General features: G+C 46.5%; 1 long non-coding RNA gene and 2 other non-coding genes across 3 annotated transcripts; all 3 read right to left on the reverse strand.

Moving 5' to 3' along the window:
* Positions 1-2,903: 2,903 nt before the first annotated feature.
* LOC140405651 (uncharacterized) lies at positions 2,904-6,191 on the reverse strand. The gene is made up of 2 exons (XR_011938737.1): positions 6,159-6,191; positions 2,904-4,027 (listed from the first exon to the last, which is right to left on the reverse strand). It is a non-coding gene; the product is annotated as an uncharacterized lncRNA (long non-coding RNA).
* Positions 6,192-17,529: 11,338 nt separating this feature from the next.
* Positions 17,530-17,600, reverse strand: trnac-gca (transfer RNA cysteine (anticodon GCA)). Its single transcript has one exon. It is a non-coding gene; the product is annotated as a tRNA-Cys (tRNA).
* Positions 17,601-26,020: 8,420 nt separating this feature from the next.
* On the reverse strand, positions 26,021-26,092 carry trnac-gca (transfer RNA cysteine (anticodon GCA)). The gene has a single exon. It is a non-coding gene; the product is annotated as a tRNA-Cys (tRNA).
* Positions 26,093-26,464: the final 372 nt, after the last annotated feature.

Below are 26,464 nucleotides of genomic sequence, written 5' to 3' on the forward strand. Positions count from 1 at the left end.
AGTCACCACAGTTGTATTATATTGTATATACTGCACTGCATATGAGGGTATTACGGTAAGGCCCCTGTACTACAGGTACCGGGGTAGATCCCGGCCTGCTGGCTCCGCCCAGTAGGTGGAGTATAAATGTGTGTGCTCTCACGAACTGCAGCCATTTCGGCAGCAGCTGTAGGAGGCCATATATCTCTGTGTAATAAAGTCTCGACTACTCTCCACTCGTCGTAATTGATAGTGCATCATGGGCTAGCTGGAGAAGAAAGCGGTAGGCGGGGGGTGGGAGTGGGGGGTGGCGGCTGCCATTCCTTGACGCCATGGTGGTACATAGGCGAGACTAGCGTCTGTGCTTCTGTCAGGTGTATGTAAAGGTGTTGACATTGAGGCGGAAGTTAAGGGTCGAGAAAATGCCCACTGTGTCTGCGTGAGTTTCCTTCAGTTGCTCCGGTTTCCTCCCACAAGTCCCAAAGACGAGCTGTTAGGTGAATAGGACATACTGAGTTCTCCCTCAGTGTACCCGAACATGCGCCGGATGTGGCGAGGCCGCAACCTCCTTCAAGAAGACCACCATAATGCCAGTCATTTATGAGCTATGAGCTGCGCCAGTCCCTGCTCAACAGGGTCATTGCCTCGAGCAGGACAACCAGCTACAACCCCTGGGGAAACGGGCCGCTATCACTGGTGGGGAGGGTACAGACCGTGAAAATTACAGTGCTCCCCAGATTTTGGTTTGTCTTCCAGTGCCTCCCCATCTTCATCCCTAAGGCCTTTTTCAAGCAGGTAAACAAGATTATTTTGGGCTTTGTGTGGGCAAATAAAACCCCGCGGGTGAAGAAAATGTTGTTGGAGCGCAGTTGGGGGGAGGGTGGGTTGGCGCTGCCGAACTTCTGCAACTACTACTGGGCGGCGAATATAGCGATGATTAGGAAGTGGGTAATGGGGGAGGGGTCGGCATGGGAGCGCCGTCTTGCAAAGGCACCAGTTTGGGAGCACTGATTCTGCAGTTCTCGCTGGCCCGGTACTCCACGAGCCTGGTGGTGGTGGCGGCATTGAGGATCTGGGGGCAATGGAGGAGGTATAAGATTGTGGAGGGTGCATCAGTCTGGACCCCAATTTGCAACAACCACAGGTTCGCGCCGGGCAGGATAGATGGCGGGTTCCGAAGTTGGCAGAGAGCAGGAATTAGGAGGATGGGAGATCTATTCATAGATGGGAGTTTTCCCAGTATGAAGGCGCTGGGGGACAAGTTCAAGCTGCCGCCGGGGAATGGTTTCAGATATTTACAAGTCCGGGACTTTCTGAGGAAACAGGTGTTGGCGATTCCCGCTATGGGGGATACAGGACAGAGTAGTGTCCGGTACCTGGGTGGGGGAGGGGAAAGTGTCGGATATCTATCAGGTGTTGTTGGAGGCGGAGGAGACCCCAGTGGAGGAACTGAAGGGCAAGTGGGAGGAGGAGCTAGGTGGGGAGTTAGAGGCGGGTCTGTGGGCGGACGCCCTAAGCAGGGTTAATTCCTCCTCATCATGCCCTAGGCTCAGTCTAATACAGTTTAAGGTGGTCCACCGGGCACACATGACGGCGGCGAGAATGAGCAAGTTTTTCGGAGTAGAAGATAGATGTGCGAGGTGTGCAGGAAGCCCAGCAAACCATGTACACATGTTTTAGGCATGCCCGAAGCTTGGAGGATTCTGGCAGGGGTTTGCCACGGCAATATCCACGGTGGTGCCGAGTCCAGAGATAGCGATCTTTGGAGTATCAGAAGACCCGGGAGTTCAGGGAGTGAAAGAGGCCGACGTTTTGGCCTTTGTCTCCCTGGTAGCCCGGGGACAGATCCTTTTAATGTGGAGGAACTCGAAGCCCCCGAGTGTGGAGACTTGGGTCAGTGACATGGCTGGGATTCTCAAGCTGGAGAAAATAAAGTTTGCCTTGAGGGGGTCAATGCTGAGGTTCTCTCAGAGGTGGCAGCCGTTCGTCAACTTTCGCGGGGAAAATTAATATGTCAGCAGAAGCAGCATTCTGAAGGGGGGAGGGGGGTGGGTAGGTGCAATATGGTTAAGGGATGTACAGAAGGGGTTGGGTGGGAAATGTCTAGTTTACCATGTTGATGTTTATGCTATTATTGTTGTGTTTGTTATTGTTATAAAAACTTTGCAAATGCTTCAATAAAAATATTTTTAAAGAGTGAAAGAACACAGTTTGTAGAATTTTGGATGGTCTACTGTTTCTCAGGGGTTTGGATGTGGGAGGCTGGTCAGGGATCTAGTATCATCATCAAGTTTAGAGAGAATGAATAAGAGTTTCATAAACAGATGAGATTTTTCAAAAATAAGTAATCTCTCATGTCACTGGCTGGGCCTGCATTTAATACCATTCCTAAATACCCTTGAGAAGGTGATGGTGAGCTGCCTTCTTGAACCTCTGCAGTCCATGTGTGTGTACATCCACAGTGCAGTTCGGGAGGAAGTGCAGTATTTTGACAAAAGAGACAATCGGTGAGGTTACCTTTGTAACATTCACATGGATCTAATTTGTGACTTTGGGAAGATACTGTGACATCCAGAAATTCTACAGGAAAGATTCAAACCTGGAGATTCAGGAATGATGTGCATGAATTTGGGATGTGATAAGGACTATGGAGTGGAAAGAGGCCAGAGATTGGACAGGGATCTTTTTAATAATCTTTATTAAGTAGTTTACAAGTAGTGAAAAGTGAAGGTATTGGGATCATGTGAGGAGGGAAGTAGCAGAGGCAGTTAATCGGATTATCTCAATCTCAGTGGTAAAGAAGCTCCATGATCTCCGCACACCTGTTGTTCGAGGTGAGGATGGAGGAGACAGCAGAAAGGGAGGGCCCTTCAAAAGGAACTAACTTGTGTTCAAGATACTAAAAAAATTCACCACACTGTGTATTTATTACAAAGCTGATTTATTAGACTTTTATCCACAATATTATCAGCTACTGCTAGGTTGAAGTTTATTAGCGTCTGCAGAAACTGACCCCAATGAACACGGTTCAGTCCTGGATGTGATTAACAGCAAAGTCCATTCACTGTAGCTACTTGTGAACTCGCTGGTGTCTCAGCTGGGAGGATGACTGAGTAAAATTCTTCCCACACAAACAGCAGGAGAACGGTCTCTCTCCAGTGTGAACTCGCTGATGTGCTAACAGGTGGGCTGAAGTAATGAATGCTTTCCTACACTGGGAGCAGATAAACCATTTCCTCCCAGTGTGAGCTCGCTGGTGTGTCAGGAGATGGGATGAATTCATGAATCCCTTACCACATTCGAAGCAGGTAAATGGTCTCTCTCCAGTATGGACTCGCTGGTGTGTCAGCAGGTTGGATGCATTAATGAATCCCTTACCACAGTCTGAGCAGTTAAATGGTCTCTCCCCAGTGTGAATTCGCTGGTGTACAGTGAGTTGATTTGCTTGCCTGAATCCAGTCCCGCAGTGAGAGCACCTGAATGGTCTCTCATCAGAATGAACACGTTGATGGCGCAACAGCTCCCTGGAACCTTTGAAGCCCTTCCCGCAGTCTGGGCATTTAAAAGGTCTCTCCTCAGTGTGAACCTGCTTATGTGACTGTAGATCAGATGATTGAGTAAATCCCTTCCCACACTCGGAACAGGTAAAAGGCCTCTCCCCAGTATGAACCCGCTTGTGTATCAGCAGGTTGGATGACCGAGTGAATGTCTTTCCACATGTGGAGCAGGTGAATGGTCTCTCCCCGGTGTGATTGCGCCGGTGAGTTTTTAGCTCTGATGGGTATTTAAATCCCTTCCCACAATCACCACATTTCCATGGTTTCTCCCCAGTATGACTGAGTTTATGCTCTGATAGCCCAGATGATTGGCTGAAACTAAGTCCACACACAGAACACATGTACAGTTTCTCCCCACTGTGAAAGGTGCTTTTTCCTTCCATGTTCAAAATCCGATGATATTCAGGTTATAATAAATTGGCGAATCTGCCAGATTCTGATGTGATGTTTGATTTGAGTTTCCCGACTGCAAATCCTCCCCTTCTAGTATCCTGTGAAATTAATTTACAACAGAAAGAAACGAGTGAGAGAGAACCCACAAAAACACAAAGGCAGGTTGTGAAATTGAGCTGAATGAATTTGTGGGGTAGGCACCAGGAAAACTGCTGGATTGTTGTAAAAACCCAACTGTTTCATTAATGGTCCTTCAGGGAAGGGAACCTGACAAACAATCTGGACCTAAACGAGACTCTGGACTTCATGGAGGACAGAGAGAGTGGGTGACGGAAGAGAGGCAGAATCTCCCAAAGTCTCAGTAAGCTGGACTCCCCCCCCAGAAGGACCAGGAGAGCAGGTGTGTGTGTCCAAGTTCCCTTTGGAGTCACACACCACCCCGACTTATCTGACATCCAGTACTGGTTGAACAGAAATTTCCTCCATTTAAAGGGCAGACTGAGTCATTTTCTTCAGTCCCCACTACAAACTTCACTCCCTAGACCCTGATTCCATCCCTTTCTTCGGGAAATGTCTGATGAGCAACCACATTATTTACATATTTGGCGTCACAACTGCCTGCAAGAGGAGCATTCAATCCCTTATCCACATCATTGCCAATACCGTGTCTTGCCATGTCAGTAGCATTACCCCCTGCACCCCACTCTGCTCCCCCCCCCCCCCCCCCCCCCCCCCAAACCACACTCATCTGCTGCTGAAACTCTTATTTACTATTTTGTTACCTCTCAACTTAGCTATCCTAATGCATGCCCGGTCAGTCTCTCACATTCAACCTTCCTGCAATCTTGCAGTCATCCAAAACTCTTCTGCCTGTGTGCTTAAGCGCACCACGTCTTGCTCATCTATCATCTCTGTGCACTCTATGAGGAGGAACTACTTCTCACAGAGGGCAGTGAACTTGTGGAACTCACTGCCCCATAATGCAAAGGAGACTGAATCATTAAATGGTTTCAAGGAGATAGGTATATTTCTGATTGAAAAATGGGTTGGAGGGATATGGGGAACAGGCAAGGAAATGGATTTGAGACCAGAATGAGATCAGCCATAATTGAGGGGTTGAATTTCTGCCTCCTGCTCCTAATTTCTATGTTCACTGATCTACAAAGGCCTCAGGTTCAGAAGCATCTCAATTTTAAATTCTCATCCATGTTTTCCTCCATGGTTGTGACCACCCCTATCTCTGTAGTCCTCCTCCACGCACAGAGTCTTCCAAGATCTCTACACTCACCTAATTCTAGCCTCTTGAACATTTCTAATTTGAATTTTCCAAAATTGGTGACTGATATTCCATTTGTCTGGGGCCAGCTCACGGATTTCTTCCTTAAATCGCTCCATCTCACTTTCCTCCTTTACTACTCTCCTTAAAATCTCCCCCATTGATCAAGCTTTTGGTCACCTGTCCTAATATCTTCTTCCGTGGCTCAGTGTGAAATGTTATTTTATCACATTTCTGTGAAATTACATGGAAAGTTTTATGTTACAGGTACAATATAAATATAATCATAAGTCACTGAATTGGACATATATCATTGTTCTGCTTCCTCAAGAAGACATTGTAACTCAAAGAGTGGAAAAATTGTGAAAACTGCAAAGCGCAGCAGGGTGGCACAATGGTTAGCACTGGTGCCTCACAGCGCCAAGGATTCCGGCCTCAGGTGACTGTGTGGAATTTGCATGTCCTCCTTGTGTCTGTGTGGGTTTCCTCTGGGTGCTCCAGTTTCCTCCACAGTCCAAAATGTGCAGGTTTGGCGGATAGGCCATGCTTAATTGTCCAAAAGATGGGATTACCAAGGTAGGGTACTCTTTCGGAGGGTCCGTACAGACTGGATGAGCCGAATGGCCTCCTTCTGTAATGCAGGGATTGTATGATTGAAAACATCGCCCCCCATAAACATAGCGGCCGTGCATGCCGTGTACATTGCCCCTCACAAAAATGGCGACTGCACATTGCCCACTGGAATCATGGCGCCGTCAACACGAGCCTGTGATTGGAAAAAGCTCCGGCCCCCTTCTGGGGAACCGGAAGTTATTTTTCGGGGCTTGCGGTTTACACAACGTGTTTACGATGCCCCTCCGCCCACCCTCCAGATCTATCGCCTGCTTTGTTCCGCGATTCAACCCGTTTACCGAGAACGGATCAATTCAACCTCCAGGATCGCCATTACTCACACTGCGCTTGTTTCACTGCCAGCTCCACATCTCATTCACTGATTGGTTGGAGGACCAGCCGGTCCCGTTCTTCCTATTGGTCTGAAGCTGCCGTCAATCAGCCGGAAGGGAGGGAGGTAGCAGAGATAGCTGATCGGATTGTAAAGAAACTCCTCACTTGTTGGAGGTGAGACTGGAGGATACAGAGCGGATAGCCCTTCAAAAGGATATAACTTGTGTTAGAGATATTAAAAGAAAGGACACTCTACTTAACTCACTGTCGATTTATTTGACTTATATTCAGAATATCAACAATTATTATCTCGGGAAATTTGGAAATGGTAAGAAATGTTTTTGAAAAGTGGGCAGCACGGTAGCACAAGTGGATAGCACTGTGGCTTCACAGCGCCAGAGTCCCAGGTTCAATTCCCCCCCCCCCTGGTCACTGTGCGGAGTCTGCATGTTCTCCCCATGTCTGCGTGGGTTTCCTCCGGGTGCTCCGGTTTCCTCCCACAGTTCAAAGATGTGCAGGTTAGGTGGATTGGCCATGATAAATTGCCGTTAGTGACCAAAAAAGTTAGGAGGGGCTATTCGCTTACAGGGATAGGGTGGAAATGGGGATTTAAGTGGGTCGGTGCAGACTCGATGGGCTGAATGGCCTCCTTCTGCACTGTATGTTCTATGTTTATTAGCTAAAATACTTATTTGAGGCAGCGCGGTAGCATAGTGGTTAGCACTGCGGCTTCACAGTGCCAGAGTCCCAGGTTCGATTACCTGCTGGGTCACTGTGTGGAGTGTGCACGTTCTCCCCGTGTCTGCATGGGTTTCCTCCGGTTGCTGCGGTTTCATCCCACAGTCCAATGACGTGCAGGTTACGTGGATTGGCCATGCTAAATTGCCCTCAGTGTCCAAAAAGGTTAGGGGGTTATTGGGTTAAGGAGATAGGGTGGAAGTGAGGGCTTAAGTGGACTGGTGCAGACTTGATGGGCGGAATGGCCTCCTTCTGCACTGTATGTTCTGTGTTAATTTGTGCGGGGTTTATCATCAACAGAAACAAATCCCAATGAACATGGATGTGATTAAGAGCAAAATCTGGGGCAGCATGTTGGCACACTGATTAGCACCTGCCTTATGGGACCGAGGACCCGGGATTGATCCAAGTCCTGGGTCACTCCGTGTGGAGTTTTCACATTCACCCCATGTCTGCGTGGGTCCCAAAAAGATGTGCAGGGTAGGTGAATTGGCCACGCTAAATTGCCCTTTAATTGGAAAAATAGAATTGAGTACTCCAAATTTTTTAAAAAACAGCAAAATCCAATCACTGTAGTTACTTGTGAACTCACTGGTATCTCAGTCGGTGTGATAGGTGATTGAATCCCTTCCAACTCTGGTGTCTCCCCAGTGTGAATACATTGGTGTGTCAACAGGTGGGATGTCTGAGTGAATCCCTTCCCACACTCTAAGCAGGTGAATAGCCTCTCCCCTGTGTAAACACGCTGATGTCTCAGTAAGTTTGAAGATTGAGAATCCCTTCCCGTACTCAGAATAGCTGAACAGAGTCTATCCAGTGTGAACTCGTTGGTGTAAAGTGAGATGACAAGATTGCCTGAACCCAGTCCCACACTGAGAATGCCAAAGCGGTCTCTAGTTAGTGTGGACATGTTGATGGGTCACCAGGTTCCTAGATCGTTTAAAGCAATTTCCGCAGTCTGGACATTTAAAAGGTCTCATGAGTGGGTCAGCAGTTGTGATGGCTGAATGACAGAGTAAAAGAGAATGGCGGAGACACAGCGTATGTCTCCAGAGAGTGGACTCGGAGGGTTGAGCATCTCGCAGTAAGTATAAAGTAACTTACCTCGGAAGCTGAAAAACCTGAAAAGTAACGTTACAGTAAAGCTGTGACCTGATTGGCTGGTAGGGTATCTGCATTAATGTGAAAAAAAAACACATTAAAAAACCAATTAATTAACTAAGTAGAGATGGCTGGGCAGGTGATGTGCTGTAGCTGCATCGTGTGGGAGCTCGCAGATCCCATTGCAAGCTGCAGGAACCATGTTTGAACATAGACCATAGAACATACAGTGCAGAAGGAGGCCATCCGGCCCATCGAGTCTGCACCGACCTATCTAAGAGCTCACTGTCACCCTATCCCCATAACCCAATCACCCCTCCTAACCTTTTTGGTCACTAAGGGCATTTTATCATGGCCAATCCACCTAATCTGCACATTTTTGGACTGTGAGAGGAAACCAAAGCACCCGGAGGAAACCCACGCAGGCACGGGGAGAACGTACAGACTCCGCACAGACTGACCCAACGGGGAATTGAATCTGGGACCCTGGCGCTGTGAATGCTATCCACTTGTGCTACTGTTTGCAGCAAGTGTTTGTTGCCGGAGGAATTTTGGCTCAGAATTGACGAGTCTGAGCTTCAGACAGTGTGGCACATCCGGGAGGGGAGAGTTTCCTGGATGCTTTGTTTAGATTAAGTACCTCAAATTCGACCAGTGGTCAGGTACAGCCAGTTGTGAGCTTGAGTGAGGCAGGTAGAGAGATCCTAAATTCAGAAATGGAGAAGCCTCAGCTCTTGATCAACAGGTATTAGGTACTTGCTCCCTGTGTGGACGAGGAAAAGGACTGGAGGGAGGATGAGCTAGCAGACAACGACAACATGGTACAGCAGGCCATTCAAGCGGGGGGGAGCAATAATATAAGTGATAGTAGTCGGGGATTATATAATTAAGGGACCTGATAGCATCCTTTGTAAAGCAGGACCAAGAGTCCAGCATGGTATGCTGCATGCCCGGTTTCATGGTGAGGGACATCTCTAACTGGCTTGAAAGGATATTGGAGTAAGGATCTTCGGGTAAGCGTTCTCCAAGGCGGTCTCCAGGACACGCGACAACGCATAAATGCCGAGCAGAAATTGATAGCCAGGTTCTGCACACATGAGTACGACCTCAACCGGGATTTTGGATTCATGTCGCATTACATTCACCCCCCCACCATCTGGCCTGGGAATACGAAATCCTACCAAGTGGCCTGACTCGAGACAATACACACCTCTTTAACCTGTGATTATCCCTCTCTCCAGTCGCACCGTCTGGGCCCGTAAAGACTTTATTACCTGCAAAGACTGGCATTCAAAGTATCATCTTGCATCATTGACTATATATGAGTTTCTGGAACCCACCTCTTCATTCACCTGAGGCAGGAGCTGTGCTCAGAAAGCTAGTGATTTATTTGTAACACAAGCTACTTCTCAGCCAATGTCAATAAAGATTGCTGTTAATTGGAACATGAAATCGACCATGAGGCTCACGTCGAACATTCGATTTCCAAAACCCACCAACCTGACCACTGCGGCTCATGTGAATCTTCCCAGAAAGCACCCGGCAGACATTCATCACTGAAAGTAACTGACATCAAATTCTAAACGTTTCCTTGTTTCACCTATTTCTGGAGTGCAGTGATTATCACACTCATATGATAAATTATCTGACCGAGAACAGGGGAAACAAATCATTATTAAAACATAGTCATCTTACAGTGTGATGAAGAATTGTCTCATTCCCGTTTGTTGTTTGTTGTTATGGAGGAAGAGACTAAAATTGGGTCAAAGACTTGTACTTCGAGGACGGATTGTTACTTCTAGAAGATAAGCGAGCGGACTGTGTGCAGTTCTAGCAGCCACGCTACAGGAAGGATGTGATTGCAGGAGAAAGGATGCAGAGGAGATTCACCAGGATGTTACCTGGGATGGAGCGTTTCAGCAATGAAGCGAGACTCGAAAGGCTGGGGCTTCATATTTGTCACCAGTATTGGCTGTAAAATGTAATTAAATCAAATCGCTCGTTTGCTATGTGCTCCAGTGGCGCAATCGGTTAGCGCGCGGTACTTATACGACAGTGTAATCGATGGGCTATGCTGTGTGTTCGTCCCTCACCGGTGTTTTGCTGCAGCTGCACCTGGCCAGAGGTGCATTCGGAAACCTGGGAAAATAACCACTTACTGGCTGTAATTTGTTCTTGCTGACAACACCTGTCAAGAAAAACTTGCTGATGGGCCGTGCTTTCAACCACAAAAATCACCAGGCTGCAAGTGATTCACAAATTCTGATGCCCAGGCATCAGCGTGGACCATCTGTTCCTTTATTCAGAACTGATAAACCTGGGGGGACCCAGTCGGCCTTGTTTTGAGCCCGAATAAAATTGAATATCCTAAACTAAACAATTGGACACTCTAAATTATACTACAGACGCCTCCAGCAAATGGCACACTGAGAATTCGGATTTAGCCAAGTTGAAATATACAGAATGCAAACAGATTGCCTGGCATGTCTGCACCTCGCCCTGTGCATCGCCCAACAAGAGATCATCGCATGTTGTTGACATGCACAGGTCTTTAGTCTGCAGCCTTGAATGAGCCAGAGTCCTGGGCGGAGCCATTCCCCGCTGTTCCCTTATTTGGCAAGGTGTTACATTCAGGCCACACTATGGAAAATGGACGCTTGGGACGCGTCTAGGCGTCAATTGGTCAGCAACCAGACTATTAGATGCTGTGACCCGCCGCCCCGCCCTTCCCCAGGCTTCATTGGCAGGACGCCAGGGGATGTGGCGAAATGCGGTGTTGGAAAAAGAGATTGACACTTGTGGCATCTCGACAGCGGAAGTTCGATGTGGGTGGTGTCCTAGACCATCAGAAGAACTTTATAAAATCATTTTCGAGCATCCAATTCATTTTTCCAATTAAGGGGCAATTTAGCATGGCCAATCCACCTACCCTGCACATCTTTATGCTGTGGGGGCGAAACCCACACAAACACGGACTGTGACCCAGGGCTGGGATCGAACCTGGGACCTCAATGCCATGAGTCTGCAGTGCTAACCACTGCGCCACCGTGCTGCCCACGACTATCCGAAGAACTGACCAGAAGAAAGGAAGGAGGAAGCTGCCAGTGAGACCTATCTTCATGACGATGGACCAGAAGGATTCAGGAATCAGAGCCACCCTTCAAACACACCATCTTTGCGGGTAGTATAACCGAATCTTGGGTCATTCTTGTATATATATTTGGATTGATTTCTGGGTTAATTGGGCCTTCCCCATCTCTATAGCTCTTCACATCCTACAATCCTCTGAGACATATCTGCTCCACTAATTCTATCGACTCAATGGGTGGAATAACTTTATCAATGCTCTGCTACTTGATGATGACAGTGTTGATATAATAATAATCTTTATTGTCACAAGTAGGCTTGCTTTGCAATGACGTTACTCTGAAAATCCCCTAGTCGCCACATTCCGGTGCCTGTTCGGGTACACAGAGGGAGAATTCAGAATGTCTAAATTATCTGAAAGCACTTCTTTCGGGACGAGTGGGAGGAATCCGGGGCATCCCGAGGAAACCCATGCAGACACGGGGAGAACGTGCAGACTCCACACAGACAGTGACCCAAGCTGGGAATCGAATCTGGGACCCTGGCGCTGTGAAGCCACAGTGCTAACCACTATGCTACCGTGCTAACCAATATCTGGTTAGCACTGTTGCTTTACAGCACCAATGACCCGGGTTCGACTCCTGACTTGGGTCACTGTCTGTGTGGAATCTGTACATTCTCCCGTGTCTGCTCCGGTTTCCTCCTTTAAGTCCCGAAAGACATGCTTGTTAGGTGAATTGCACATTCTGAATTGTCCCTCAGTGTGCCCGAACAGGCGCAATAGTGTGACAACTACGGGATTTTTACAGATACGTCATTGCAGTGTTAATGTAAGCCTACTTGTGACAGTAATAAAGATTATTATTATTATGTCTGTCTCTAGCAATCCTAATGAGAACAGCGTATTCCATTTCTTCAAAACAAAGTCCCAAAGTGCTTTGCATATCATCACCATTTAACAGTCTAGGCTGCTCCATTGGGCTCTTCGCTGCACAACGTTTGTGTGGCGGAGTGGAGAGCAGAGCCTCTGTGGAGCTTGATGGGTGGAGAGCTCAGTTTCAATAGGGGATAGGAGAGCACGGTTGCTTTTCACTGGAGGCTCTCACTTCGAAATTGGGTAGAAACATTAACAAAACTTGTTCATTTAAGGTTATACCGAAGAAGGAATGATAGAACAGACTGAACACTTTTCTCTCCAGAGTGATGACTGACCTGATTATAACCTTTCAGATAATGAAATAAATTGATAGGGCAGACAAGTGAAAGTATTTCCACTTGTGGTTGGAGGACAATAAATATATGTCAGTTCTGTTCGGCACCAGTAAATCGCATGTCCAATTCTGGAGCAATAAAAGATAAAAGAAAAAAATAAACATTTTCAAATACTTAGCAGATCGACAGCGACCGCCCTACTCCAGCTACCAGGAGTGGAGAAAGTTGTGACTTTCTACCCTGTACTGACACTGGGGTATGTTCGAAACCCCTTTTGCAGAAATTTAGAAAGGGAGGATTTACAAACAGCAAACACCAAATACGTGCAGGTTTGGTGGTTTGGCCACGCTACAATTGCCACTTAGTGTCCGACGTTGTGCGAAGGTGGGGTTACGAGGGCGAGGGAGTGGGTCTCGTCAGGGTGTTCTTTCAGAGGGTCGGTGTTGATTCGATGGGCCGAATAATCTCCTTCTGCACTTTAAGATTATATTTAAACTCAAATCAAGAGAAATGTTTGTCTCTTCTCAATTCATACTCTGGACTGATGGTGATGGGATTCAAATTCCTTTCACAGGGACTTGGAAACCTGAACACAGCCAGATAAGTGGGAGAGGGACAGTTGGGAGTAGAACAAGGAAATGGTGGAGATTGTGTGAAGGGTTTGGATTTCAACACAGGGCAAAGGGTGTTCGACAGAAACTAGGATATTTTCTTCTTATACTTTTTTTTACTGTACTGACATTGCTTACTTTTGTTAACTCCTTTTACACGGGATTAGAAGGGATGGGTTTGCAGATGTGGAGCATTATCAAGCATTAAGATTTGCTTGTGTCTCTCAAGCCATCAGGATTTGAATCTAATTGACCATTTGAGTGTGGAAGGAGAAATTCTGGTCTGTGAGATCTGAGGGAAAATACTTCAAACATAAGTGTGACTGTAAAAGCGCTGAGCCACAGACACACACGAATGAGAGTGTTCCAGTAAATTAACTATGGAAAGAGCTCTAAGCAGGGAGAGAGGCTGAAAAAAAAATGACACCATTCACAGTGAGGAGAAACTGTGCACATGTTGTGTGTGTGGACGCGGAAATATGAGGACTGTGGTAAATAATTCAATTGTCCACCGCAGCTGGAATTTAAGAGACGCATTCAAACTGGGGTCAGCACATTGGAGAAACCGTGAAAATGCGAGGACTGTGGTAAATATTCAATTATTCATCCCGACTGAGAAACCATCAATGTGTTCACACTGGAGGAGCCGTTCACCTGTTCTGTTTGTAGGACGAGATTCTCTCAGTCACCGACTCTGCTGACACAACAGTGAGGTCACACTGGGTACACTGCTCTGTCCCGTCTGTGGGAAGGGATTCATTGTGTCCTCCAACCTGCTGAAACACCTGCAAATTCACACTGAGAAGAGGGCAATCAGCTGTACTTCCTATCAGACATTTCTCCATTCTCACTGCACACCAGGGAGTGCAACTGGGAATAAATAATTCAGCTGCTTGGTTTGTAGGAAGGGGTTCACTCAGTCCTCCACTCTTCGATCCCACCAGCGATTTCACACTGGGGAGAAGCCGTTCACCTGCTCGGTGTGAGGGAAGGGAGTTGCTCAGTCAGCCACTCTTCAATGACGCCAGCAAATTCACACTGGGGAGAAGCTGTTCACCTGCCAGGTGTGTGGAAAGGGATTTACTCAGTCACACCAGCAAATTCACTGGGGAGAAGCCATTTAGCTGCACTGAATGTGGAAGAGGTTCAGATCTCCATCCAATCTCAATGTACACAGACGTCATCACACTGGGGAGAGACTATTCACCTGTGTGGAAAGGGATTCACTCAGGCAAACCAAATTACTCATGCACTAACGAGTTCACAAGTGCCTACGGGGATTGGATTCTGCTGTTATCGTTGCTGATAATCACCTCCAGGACGGATAGACTGACAATATTTGATTTATTTCTGCTGATGTAAACAACTCTATAACTGGCTGGGCTTTAATATTCTGGATGCGTCACTGATTTCCAAGGCTTTGTCTCCCTCTTGAAAAGTTCAATTTCTGATCATTCCCCGTAAAAAACATCTGGCTCTCTATTGTCCTTGAGGGGAGGAAATCTGCTGTCCTTACCTTGTCTGGCCTACATGTGACTCCAGATCCACAGCATATGGTTGACTCTTCTGAAATGGCCTAGCAAACCACTCCATTCAAGAGCAATTAGGAATGGACAACAAATGCTGGCCTTGCTAGCCCACATCCCATGAACGAATAAAAAAAAAGAAAAAATTCAGGAACTCTCATCAGAATTTAGTACACAATAACATCCTGGCTTGCTTTCAATCCTAAATTGGAATGAACTCCCCACCAGTGTCTCAGAGGTCCCACTGATTAACATGTCCAGTTAGAAACTGCTGATTAGTCCTTGCTAACAATTCTTACTGGAATTTGGGAGTGCCAGAAGAGTTCAGGAGGCGAGAGAGGCCGATGTCTTGCCCTTTGCCACCCTGGCAGCCCGGAGGCGGATCTTATTGGAACTGAGGGACTTGGGGCCACTGAATATGGGGGCGTGGGTGAGTGGCCTGGAGAGTTTCTTCAGCTGGAGAAGATAAAGTTCGCCATGAGTGTATCTGTGGAGGGGTTTGTCCGGAGATGACAGCCATTGATCGACTTCTTTGAGAACAGTTAAGATGTCAGCGGAGGTGGGCGGGGGAGGGGGGGGGGGGGGGGGGGGTTGTGTTAAAAAAGGAGGTAGGGGAGTTGGGAGGTGGGATGGTGGGGTGTTAGATATTTTGGTGATTTGATTATTTGCAGTCCCGTTGGCTTGTTTTGTTTCATGCTTGTGTTTGATGTATAAATATATCAATGCCTCAATAAAATGTCTTTTTAAAAAAAAGGAAATATTGCAACTGCCAAACCAGGGTTAAATGCGACGCTTGCAAGTAAAAATCTTCCTCCGCAAGGTGACGACTTCATACCGACTGACACCAAGACACTCAATATTAGAGGAATTGATGGACGTGGGCAACGTGGGTGGGGCGAACTGCGTGGATCTGTATGGGTAACTGTTAGAGGGGCATGCACTCTGATGGATGAGTGATGGTGAAAATTGGAGGAAAGACTAGGGACAGAAATAGGGTGGGGACTCTGGATCAAAGCACTTATCAGGGGCAATCCACCTCCACATGTGCAAGCCAAATGCAACTGAAAGTGGTGCACAGAGCGCACCTAACTAGAATCCGAATGAGCAGTTTCCTCTGAGAGATGGAGCTCAAATGTGAACGGTGCCATGGAGGCCTGGCCAACCTCATCCACATGTTCTGGGCATGCTCCAGACTTGTCTGGTTCTGTACAGCCTTTTTTGAAGAAATGTCCAAGGTTGTGGGTGTGAGCGAGGAGCCAATTTGTGGGGTACTAGACTAGCCAGAACCATTCAGGGAAGGGGGGCACCCTTGCCTTTTCCTGCCTCATAGCCCACCGAGAAATCCTGCTTGGCGGGCGATCAGCAGCACCACACAAGCCATTCACCAACTTGTTCCAGGACCTGTTTGTAGACAAGAGCCAACAGAGCGAAGTAGGAAGAGGGAGGGGGCTCGGCAGAGGGCTCCCCAAATCGCCAAACAATACGGAGAGAGATGAGGGAAAAATGGGTGGGGCAAAAGGGAGGGGGAGGGGCGACAGGGGGCTGGGAGAGCAAGGCTACAGAGAAAGGCCCCGACAGCAGGGTCAAAATATCCCCAGTCAGAATGGGGGGAAAACACAATCCCAGCTAAGCCCGTACGGGGACGGTCACCCCCCCCAGCCCCTGACGGAAAAGTGTAAATAAAACCGGCGAACGAGCCGAGCCATTGGATATACATAGGGGCGGAAAGGGATAGAGGCGAGAAACCCCCATGTAACGCCGGCCTCTCCCGTCTTTGTTTGATGGAGTTGACACACGTAAATAACTAAATCCCTGAAGAAATTAAATATGGATTCTACATTTGGAATCAGTTTTCACAAATAAACTAGGATATTAACAAAGCATAGTGGAGAAGAACTCGGGTTGAGCATTGGCACTGCCGGAGAAATTGAGTGCGAGAGTTCACCCAGGAAAACAGTGAAGTTTCAAAGTAATTGCGCCCGACGTGAACCCTGATATTGAAACACTCATGCTCTTCCCACTGAGATGGCTGAGCATTCAGCTTCTTATCACAGTATTATAACTGCTTGAAAGCAATGGGAGCGAAAGTTATTTTACGCAATCACATTTTCCGTTTCTAAGCTGGAACGCCTTCCGAGCATTATCACAGAATCATAGATTTTACAGTGCACACGTAGGCCCATCGAGTCTGCACCGCCTCACGGAAAGAGTACTTTATATAAGCCCACAGCTACTCCCATGCCAATAACCCCAGCTAACATTTTTGGACATTATCATGGAAACCCACGCAGACACATGGAGAACGTGCATTGCAAACTCCACACGGGCAGTGAACCAAGTCAGCAATCCAACCTGCCAAGCATCAGTCCTAACCAATGTACTCCATTTCTGCCATTGTGATCCACTTTCCGCAGGATCTTTTCCTGGAGGAAAAATTTTCCCGCTTTGTGCAATCATTTCGAACTTACGTTCGGTTACATATATTAATCAAATTGAATTGCAAACGTGACGGACAAGCAATTGGAAAGAAGTCGCTCGGTAACACAAGTTGCGTGGTGGTGTTGTCGGATTCCCAAAAGTGAGCTTTTCAATTAAATAATGGAACTCAACAGTGAAGACATTCATAAAGTTGCTGTGCCTTTTATTTGTGAGAACAGTAAGAGGTGTTCCAACAGCAGGTTAAAGTCCAACAGGTTTGTTTGGAATCTCCAGCTATCGGAGAGCAGCTCCTTCATCATTTTTTTGGTGATGCACTCGCTCGGGGATGGCGTGCATACTGCTCAAACGTATATCTCACGAATTGCATGGACCAATATTCACCAAAAATTGGGTGGTATAAAAGGTGGACTTAATGGACCTGCTGAAAATTATGAATGTGCGGTTTGGGACAGGTCAACAGGTCAAATAGTAAGAAGCTGTTTTCACTGACGTAGTGCAGCAGCAGCAAATGGGGATTTAACACAAATAAAGAAAAACGGAATTGGCTTTACGTTCAAGCAGCCGATGACGTCTCATAGTGTTCTCCAGACGATGTCTGCATGCAAAGTTACGGTGAGAATTTTCTAAACTGTTGCAATGAAGGAGAAATGACAGCCAAAGAGCACAGGGGGAATCTGGACTCGAACCAGAGAATCTTGATCTGCAGTCAAATGCTCTACCACCGAGCTATGCCCCCACGAGCTGTTTCAGAGCAATGATACGATGAATCTTCATTCCACTTATCGAGCTTTGTTTTCTGTCTGCTTTAGTCCAAAGTGTGTGTTCGATATATTGGTGACGACCTTCAATTTATTCCCATAGATGCACATTTTTCACACTGTTTCTTGACTTTACATTCGATACGCACTGGAAATATTCAGCAGATCAGGATGAAGATCAAAAGGGAAACTGTGGAAGAATGGACGGCAGAAGAGATTAAGTAACAAATGGGATGATGGTGAAAAACAGAATAAGATATCAATGGAACAACTAAAGGGATAGAATGTGGAAGTGTCATTCTGTTTGAACCAGGTCGCACTGCTCTGGGAATATTTTGTTTTTCATGTTTGTTCATGCAGTTCACTGCTGCCGCACACTGAAATGTCTCAAATCTTTCCCCTCCAATAAAGAGAATACTTATTTCGGTGAGCAAAGGAACACAATTCACACATGAAGAAACATATTCATTTCGTCCTGGAAAACGTTCAGAGGGAGTTCTGGATTTCTTTGGCCTAGATTGTTCCATTGGATTGTTATTGTCTGGATCCCCTAGGACGAGAACACGCAGCTATCAGTCCACGATGAAGTGTCATCATTCTATGTACATCAGTCCTCATCTACAAATGGAATCAGTTTTCACAAATAAACTACGATATTAACAAAGCATAGTGGAGAAGAACTCGGGTTGAGCATTGGCACTGCCGGAGAAATTGAGTGCGAGAGTTCACCCAGGAAAACAGTGAAGTTTCAAAGTAATTGCGCCCGACGTGAACCCTGATATTGAAACACTCATGCTCTTCCGACTGAGATGGCCGAGCATTCAGCTTCTTATCACAGTATTATAACTGCTTGAAAGCAATGGGAGCGAAAGTAATTGACGCAATCACATTTTCCGTTTCTAAGCTGGAACGCCTTCCGAGCATTATCACAGAATCATAGATTTTACAGTGCAGACGTAGGCCCATCGAGTCTGCACCGCCTCACGGAAAGAGTACTTTATATAAGCCCACAGCGACTCCCATGCCACTAACCACAGCTAACATTTTTGGACATTATCATGGACACCCATGCAGACACAGGGAGAACGTGCAGTGCAAACTCCACACGGACAGTGAACCAAGTCGGCAATCCAACCTGCCAAGCATCAGTCCTAACCAATGTACTCCATTTCTGCCATTGTGATCCACTTTCCGCAGGATCTTTTCCCGGATGAAAAACGTTCCCGCTTTGTGCAATCATTTCAAACTTACATTCGGTTACATATATTAATCAAATTGAATTGCAAAAGTGACGGACAAGCAATTGGAAAGAAGTCGCTCGGTAACACAAGTTGCGTGGTGGTGTTGTCGGATTCCCAAAAGTGAGCTTTTCAATTAAATAATGGAACTCAACAGTGAAGACATTCAGAAAGTTGCTGTGCCTTTTATTTGTGAGAACAGTAAGAGGTGTTCCAACAGCAGGTTAAAGTCCAACAGGTTTGTTTGGAATCTCCAGCTATCGGAGAGCAGCTCCTTCATCATTTTTGTGGTGATGCACTCGCTCGGGGATGGTGTGCATACTGCTCAAACGTATATCTCGCGAATTGCATGGACCAATATTCATCAAAAATTTAATTGTATAAAAGGTGGACTTAATGGACCTGCTGAAAATTATGAATGTGCGGATTGGGACAGGTCAACAGATCAAATAGGAAGAAGCTGTTTTCACTGACGTAGTGCAGCAGCAGCAAATGGGGATTTAACACAAATAAAGAAAGACAGAAACGGCTTTATGTTCAAGCAGCCGATGACGTTTCATAGTGTTCTCCAGACCATGTCTGCATGCAAAGTTATGGGAATTTTCTAAACTGTTGCAATGAAGAGGAAATGACAGCCAAAGAGCACAGGAGGCATCAGGACTCGAACCAGAAACCTTTTGATCTGCAGTCAAATTCTCTACCACAGCGCTATACCCCCACAAGCTGTTTCAGAGCAATGATACGATGAATCATCATTCCACTTATCGAGCTTTGTATTCTGTCTGCTTTAGTCCAAAGTGTGTGTTCGATATATTCGTGACGACCTTATATTTATTCTCGTTGATGCTCATTTTTCACAATGTCTCTTGACTTTACATTCGATACGCACTGGAAATATTCAGCAGATCAGGATGAAAGATCAAAAGGGAAACTGTGGAAGAATGGACGGCAGAAGAGATCAAGTAACAAACGGGATGATGGTGAAAAACAGAATAAGATATCAATGGAACAACTAAAGGGATAGAATGTGGAAATGCCATTCTGTTTGAATCACGTCGCACTGCTCTGGGAATATTTTGCTTTTCTGTTTGTTCATGCAGTTCACTGCTGCCGCACACTGAAAGATCTCAAATCCTTCCCTTCCAATAAAGAGAATGCACACTTCGGTGAGCAAACAAACACAATTCATACACAAAGAAACATATACATTTTGTCCTGGAAAACGTTCAGAGCGAGTTCTGGATTTCTCTCGCCTAGATTTTTCCATTGGATTGTTATTGTCTGGATCCCCTTGGACGAGAGCCCGCAGCTATCAGTCCACGATGAAGTGTCATCATTCTATGTACATCAGTCCTCAAACAAAGAACAAAGAACAAAGAAATGTACAGCCCGGGAACTGGCCCATCGGCGCTCCAAGCCCGTGCCGACCATGCTGCCAGACTAAACTACAATGTTCTACACTTCCTGGGTCCGTATCCCTCTATTCCCATCCTTTTCATGTATTTGTCAAGATGCCCCTTAAATGTCACTATCGTCCCTGCTTCCACCACCTCCTCCGGTAACTAGTTCCAGGCACCCACGACCCTCTGCGTAAAAAACTTGCCTCGTACATCTACTCTAAACCTTGCCCCTCTCACCTTAAACCTATGCCCCCTAGTAATTGACCCCTCTACCCTGGGGAAAAGCCTCTGACTATCCACTCTGTCTATGCCCCTCATAATTTTGTAGGCCTCTATCAGGTCGCCCCTCAACCTCCTTCGTTCCAGTGAGAACAAACCAAGTTTATTCAACCGCTCCTCATAGCTAATGCCCTCCATACCAGGCAACATTCTGGTAAATCTCTTCTGCACCCTCTCTAAAGCCTCCACATCCTTCTGGTAGTGTGGCGACCAGAATTGAACACTATACTCCAAGTGTGGCCTAACTAAGCTTCTATACAGCTGCAACATGACTTGTCAATTCTTATACTCAATGCCCCGGCCAATGAAGGCAAGCATGCCGTATGCCTTCTTGACTACCTTCTCCACCTGTGTTGCCCCTTTCAGTGACCTGTGGACATGTACTCCTAGATCTCTTTGACTTTCAATACTCTTGAGGGTTCTACCATTCACTGTATATTCCATACCTGCATTAGACCTTCCAAAATGCAATACCTCACATTTGTCTGGATTAAACTCCATCTGCCATCTCTCCGCCCAAGTCTCCAAACAATCTAAATCCTGCTGTAACCTCTGACAGTCCTCATTGCCATCCGCAATTCCACCAACCTTTGTGTCGTCTGCAAACTTACTAATCAGACCAGTTACATTTTCCTCCAAATCATTTATATATACTACAAAGAGCAAAGGTCCCAGCACTGATCCCTGTGGAACACCACTGGTCACAACCCTCCAATTAAAAAAGCATCCTTCCATTGCTACTCTATGCCTTCTATGACCTAGCCAGTTCTGTATCCACCTTGCCAGCTCACCCCTGATCCCGTGTGACTTCACCTTTTGTACTAGTCTACCATGAGGGACCTTGTCAAAGGCCTTACTGAAGTCCATATAGACAACATCCACTGCCCTACCTGCATCAATCATCTTAGTGACCTCCTCGAAAAACTCTATCAAGTTAGTGAGACACGACCTCCCCTTCACAAAACCATGCTGCCTCTCACTAGTACGTCCATTTGCTTCCAAATGGGAGTAGATCCTGTCTCGAAGAATTCTCTCCAGTAATTTCCCTACCACTGAAGTAAGGCTCACCGGCCTGTAGTTCCCGGGATTATCCTTGCTACCCTTCTTAAACAGAGGAACAACATTGGCTATTCTCCAGTCCTCCGGGACATCACCTGAAGACAGTGAGGATCCAAAGATTTCTGTCAAGGCCTCAGCAATTTCCTCTCCAGCCTCCTTCAGTATTCTGGGGTAGATCCCATCAGGCCCTGGGGACTTATCTACCTTAATATTTTTTAAGACACCCAACACCTCGTCTTTTTGGATCTCAATGTGACCCAGGCTATCTACACACCCTTCTCCAGACTCAACATCTACCAATTTCTTCTCTTTGTTGAATACTGATGCAAAGTATTCATTTAGTACCTCGCCCATTTCCTCTGGCTCCACACATAGATTCCCTTGCCTATCCTTCAGTGGGCCAACCCTTTCCCTGGCTACCCTCTTGCATTTTATGTACGTGTAAAAAGCCTTGGGATTTTCCTTAACCCTATTTGCCAATGACTTTTCGTGACCCCTTCTAGCCCTCCTGACTCCTTGCTTAAGTTCCTTCCTACTTTCCTTATATTCCACACAGGCTTCATCTGTTCCCAGCCTTTTAGCCCTGACAAATGCCTCCTTTTTCTTTTTGGCGAGGCCTACAATATCTCTCGTTATCCAAGGTTCCCGAAAATTGCCGTATTTATCCTTCTTCCTCACAGGTCTGATTAGTAAGTTTGCAGGTCCTGAATTCCTTTCAACTGACACTTGAAAGCCTCCCACATGTCAGATGTTGATTCGCCCTCAAACATCCGCCCCAACCTAGGTTCTTCAGTTCCCGCCTAATATTGTTATAATTAGCCTTCCCCCAATTTAGCACATTCATCCTCGGACCACTCTTATCCTTGTCCACCAGCACTTTAAAACTTACTGAATTGTGGTCACTGTTCCCGAAATGCTTCCCTACTGAAACATCTACCACCTGGCCGGGCTCATTCCCCAAAACCAGGTCCAGTACAACCCCTTCCCTAGTTGGACTGTCCACATATTGTTTTAAGAAGCCCTCCTGGATGCTCCTTACAAACTCCGCCCCGTCTAAGCCCCTGGCACTAAGTGAGTCCCAGTCAATATTGGGGAAGTTGAAGTCTCCCATCACCACAACCCTTTGTTTTTACTCTTTTCCAAAATCTGTCTACCTATCTGCTCCTCTATCTCCCGCTGGCTGTTGGGAGGCCTGTAGTAAACCCCCAACATGGTGACTGCACCCTTCTTATTCCTGATCTCTACCCATATAGCCTCACTGCCCTCTGAGGTGTCCTCCCGCAGTACAGCTGTGATATTCTCCCGAACCAGTAGCGCAACTCCGCCACCCCTTTTACATCCCCCTCTATCCCGCCTGAAACATCTCAATCCTGGAACGTTTAACTGCCAATCCTGCCCTTCCCTCAACCAGGTCTCTGTAATGGCAACAACATCATAGTTCCAAGTACTAATCCAAGCTCTAAGTTCATCTGCCTTACCCGTAATACTTCTTGCATTAAAACATATGCACTTCAGGCCACCAGACCCGCTGTGTTCAGCAACTTCTCCCTGTCTGCTCTGCCTCAGAGCCCCACTGTCCCTATTCCCTAGTTCTCCCTCAATGCTCTCACCTTCTGACCTATTGCTCCCGTGCCCATCCCCCTGCCATACTAGTTTAAACCCTCCCGTGTGACACTAGCAAACCTTGCGGCCAGGATATTTATGCCTCTCCAGTTTAGATGCAACCCTTCCTTCTTATATAGGTCACACCTGCCCCGGAAGAGCTCCCAGTGGTCCAGATAACGGAAACCCTCCCTCCTACACCAGCTGTTTAGCCACATGTTTAGCTGCTCTATCTTCCTATTTCTAGCCTCACTGGCACGTGGCACAGGGAGTAATCCCGAGATTACAACCCTAGAGGTCCTGTCTTTTAACTTTCTGCCTAGCTCCCTGAACTCCTGCTGCAGGATCTCATGCCCCTTCCTGCCTATGTCGTTAGTACCAATATGTACAACGACCCCTGCCTGTTTGCCCTCCCCCTTCAGGATGCCCTCTACCGGTTCGGAGACATCCTGGACCCTGGCACCAGGGAGGCAACATACCACCCTGGAGTCTCTTTCACGTCCACAGAAGCACCTATCTGTGCCCCTGACTAGAGTCCCCTATTACTATTACTCTTCTGCGCTTTGACCCTCCCTTCTGAACATCAGAGCCAGCCGTGGTGCCACTGCTCTGGCTGCTGCTGTTTTCCCCTGATAGGCTATCCCCCCCCGACAGTATCCAAAGGGGTATATCTGTTCGAGAGGGGGACAACCACAGGGGATTCCTGCACTGACTGCCTGCCCTTTCTGGTGGTCACCCATTTCTCTGCCTGCACCTTGGGTGTGACCACATTTATATAACTGCGATCTATGACGCTTTCCGCCACCCGCATGCTCCTAAGTGCATCCAATTGCAGCTCCAACCGAACCATGCGGTCTGTGAGGAGCTCCAGTTGGGTGCACTTTCTGCAGATGAAGCCATCCGGGATGCTGGAAGCCTCCCGGACCTGCCACATCTCACAGTCAGAGCACTGCACCTCTCTGACATTGCGTCAATTAATTAAAATTAAAAGTTTTTTAAAAAATGTTTTAATATATATATACTTTTAAAGTTACTGTTAACTATCTGTCTCCTAGCACTAGATTTCTAATATAAATGTGAAAGCTAAATATAGTACTCTCCGATCTCTGGCTTAGATACCCCTCTAAATTATAATTATGTAATTATGTTTAATTAGTTACCAATGCTTAATTTTTTTAAATTTAGCGTAGATTCCCAACCAGCCACTCAGGTCACAGCTTTTCTGTTTCCCCCCGACACACACAATTTGAAAAAGGTATAAAAGTAAAAATCACTTACTTACCTTCTGAGTGTCTTAGATGTTCTCAGGTTCTCTCCCTGACAGAGACTGCTCCTCCTCCAAACCACGACGGAGGTATGCAAATTTCCCTTGTAACACCTATCAGCAGCTCCGCTCTACAGCCCTCTGCTGGATGCTTGTCTTTACTCGAACAGCTCGGGTCTTTAGCTCAGGTTCACCTGCAATTTAGGGTGACCACGACGGAGGTATGCAAATGTCCCTTGTAACACCAATCAGCAGCTCTGCTCTACTGCCGTCTGCTGGATCGTCATCTACGAATGGAATCAGTTTTCACAAATAAACTAGGATATTAACAAAGCATAGTGGAGAAGAACTCTGGTTGAGCATTGGCACTGCCGGAGAAATGGAGTGCGAGAGTTCACCCAGGAAAACAGTGAAGTTTCAAAGTAATTGCGCCCGACGTGAACCCTGATATTGAAACACTCATGCTCTTCCCACTGAGATGGCCGAGCATTCAGCTTCTTATCACAGTATTATAACTGCTTGAAAGCAATGGGAGCGAAAGTAATTGACGCAATCACATTTTCCGTTTCTAAGCTGGAACGCCTTCCGAGTATTATCACAGAATCATAGATTTTACAGTGCACACGTAGGCCAATCGAGTCTGCACCGCCTCACGGAAAGAATACTTTATATAAGCCCACAGCTACTCCCATGCCAATAACCCCAGCTAACATTTTTGGACATTATCATGGAAACCCACGCAGACACAGGGAGAACGTGCATTGCAAACTCCACACGGACGGTGAACCAAGTCGGCAATCCAACCTGCGAAGCATCAGTCCAAACCAATGTACTACATTTCTGCCATTGTGATCCACTTTCCGCAGGATCTTTTCCTGGAGGAAAAATTTTCCCGCTTTGTGCAATCATTTCGAACTTACATTCAGTTACATATATTAATCAAACTGAATTGCAAACGTGACGGACAAGCAATTGGAAAGAAGTCGCTCGGTAACACAAGTTGCGTGGTGGTGTTGTCGGATTCCCAAAAGTTAGCTTTTCAATTAAATAATGGAACTCAACAGTGAAGACATTCATAAAGTTGCTGTGCCTTTTATTTGTGAGAACAGTAAGAGGTGTTCCAATAGCAGGTTAAAGCCCAACAGGTTTGTTTGGAATCTCCAGCTTTCGGAGAGCAGCTCCTTCATCATTTTTTTGGTGACGCACTCGCTCGGGGATGGCGTGCATACTGCTCAAACGTATATCTCTCGAATTGCATGGACCAATATTCACCAAAAATTGCGTGGTATAAAAGGTGGACTTAATGGACCTGCTGAAAATTATGAATGTGCGGTTTGGGACAGGTCAACAGATCAAATAGGAAGAAGCTGTTTTCACTGACGTAGTGCAGCAGCTGCAAATGGGGATTTAACACAAATAAAGAAAAACAGAATCGGCTTTACGTTCAAGCAGCCGATGAGTTCCCACAGTGTTCTCCAGATGATGTCTGCATGCGAAGTTAAGGCGAGAATTTTCTAAACTGTTGCACTGAAGGAGAAATGACAGCCAAAGAGCACAGGTGGCATCTGGACTCAAACCAGAGTCCTCTTGATCTGCAGTCAAATGCTCTACCACTGAGCTATACCCCCACAAGCTGTTTCAAAGCAATGATACGAAGCAATCCTCATTCCACTTATCAAGCTTTGTTTTCTGTCTGCTTTAGTCCAAAGTGTGTGTTCGATATAGTGGTGACGACCTTCAATTTATTCTCGTAGATGCACATTTTTCACAATGTCTCTTGACTTTACATTCGATACGCACTGGAAATATTCAGCAGATCAGGATGAAAGATCAAAAGGGAAACTGTGGAAGAATGGACGGCAGAAGAGATTAAGTAACAAATGGGATGATGGTGAAAAACAGAATAAGATATCAATGGAACAACTAAAGGGATAGAATGTGGAAATGTCATTCTGTTTGAATCAGGTCGCACTGCTCTGGGAATATTTTGCTTTTCTGTT

The sequence above is a fragment of the Scyliorhinus torazame genome, unplaced genomic scaffold (assembly GCF_047496885.1).
Source record: "Scyliorhinus torazame isolate Kashiwa2021f unplaced genomic scaffold, sScyTor2.1 scaffold_185, whole genome shotgun sequence".
Lineage (NCBI taxonomy): Eukaryota > Metazoa > Chordata > Chondrichthyes > Carcharhiniformes > Scyliorhinidae > Scyliorhinus > Scyliorhinus torazame.